Here is a 1919-nt window from a genome sequence, read left to right as displayed (position 1 = left end):
TGCACTCGCGCCACTAGCACAAATCAAGTCACGCGATCGCGTGCCCCACGCGTCCGCATCACCCAACCTTATCGCGCACCACGCGACCGTGTCACCCACGCGACCGCGTCGCCAGCGTCGCACAACCTATCCAGATTAGTGCCAATTTTCTTATCTTCTCTTTTCTAATCCTAATTTCTTCCTTCTCTCTCCTTTCTCACTTTCTTTTTCTTCTTCTCATCCCTTTTCCCTCTCATTTTATTTTATTTTATTTATTTGCATACTTTCATTCATTGCATATTTTTATTTTTCTAAATTTATTATTTTACCATTGGTGTTCAAATGTTCTTATTCAACTGTTATTTCTTTTATTATCTTGGTGCTTATGACTTGTTTTATTCTGGTTAGGTAATATTATTTAAATCAATGACAATCTTTTATATCTATATTACCCTTGCATTGACATGAATTTATATTATCTCTCCTTCCCCATTCTCTTCTCCATTGTTGCAAATTTTCGCACCACTGGCATGCCATGTGCTTCTATTGTTTTCTCACTTGTGTGTTGTAGCTACCATGTAATTGAGACCCTCATTATTTGGCATCAACCAACCCATGTTTTATTTATTTTCCTATCTTTATTTCTGGGTTACTCTTCTTCCCTTTTTCTTTCAGGATGGCCACCCGGAAGGGAACCGGAAGACGTTTACATGGGGAGACAAACAAGTCCATCAGCAAAATCCTTGGAGAAAAGCCTCAGTTGGAGAAGACCCGTCCACCTGCACATCTCAGCATGCACCGAGGACGGTGTAATCTTTAAGTGTGGGGAGGTCGATACTGATCTCCATGGGTTAGTACTTTCTTGTCTCAACACCAATGTTTAAATTTTTCTTTGTAGTTAGTTGTTGCATTTGCATGTTTGATTGTATGATTATTTGATTTTTGTGCATATTTTACCACTTGGTTAAAGTAATATTTTCTTTTTCAAGAAACCTTTTAGAGAATTTCACTAATTTGAATAAAATTTAATGTTACACTTGTTTGAAGAGATATTATACTGGAACATGGTTTAGAACTCGAACACACAAACCTGTGAGATTTTTGAGCCTATTTGAATTGGTTGCATTTTATCAACCAAAATTCTGTTTTAGTGTGTATTTTTCTCTCTAAAATTGTGATCTTTGTCTTGCTTAATTCTATATTTCCATTATTTGATGTATGCATACACTTACATGATTGAGGCCTTTGTTTCACTGAGCTTACATACCCATATGGCCTTACCTTTCATTATCCCTTGCAAACCAATTTTGAGCCTATTTTACCCCTTTGTTCTTTTTATTTAGCACATCATTAACTCTAAGCAAAAAATAATAATGTCCTTAATTTGAATCCTTAGTAAGCTTAGACTAGTGAGATGCTTATGATTTAAGTGTGGGAAAAGTAGGTTTGGAAATATCTGGTTTAAGAATTGGGTGTTATATATCTTTATGAAAATGTGAAAGAAATATTTAGGACATGTTCATGCAATCAATAATTTAATCATATGTATTGAGAAAAAAAAATATATATATATAAAAAGAAAAAAAGAAAAAGAAGAAGAAGAAAAAAAGAAAAAGAAAAGAAAAAGAGTAATTAAGCAAAAAGGGGACAAAATGCCCCAAAGTAAGTGAAAGCAATGCATATGTACTGTACTTGAAATTAGAATGCATGAATATGTGGAAAACATGGTTAATGGACAGTTAGATGTAGTATTATGATTACATGGATTGTCTAAAGTTAGGTGGAAAGTTTAAGTTAATTAAGGATTCAGATTTTAGTCCACTTGACCAAATACAATCCTACCTTGACCCTAACCCCATTACAACCCTTAAAATACCTCTTGATATGTGTATCTGTGCATTAAATTTATGTTGATTGTTAGATGAAGAGCAAGCCTTAGA

Source organism: Arachis ipaensis, chromosome B2, assembly GCF_059453495.1.
Source record: "Arachis ipaensis isolate K30076 ecotype BB chromosome B2, ASM5945349v1, whole genome shotgun sequence".
Lineage (NCBI taxonomy): Eukaryota > Viridiplantae > Streptophyta > Magnoliopsida > Fabales > Fabaceae > Arachis > Arachis ipaensis.
This window is presented reverse-complemented; position numbering follows the sequence as displayed.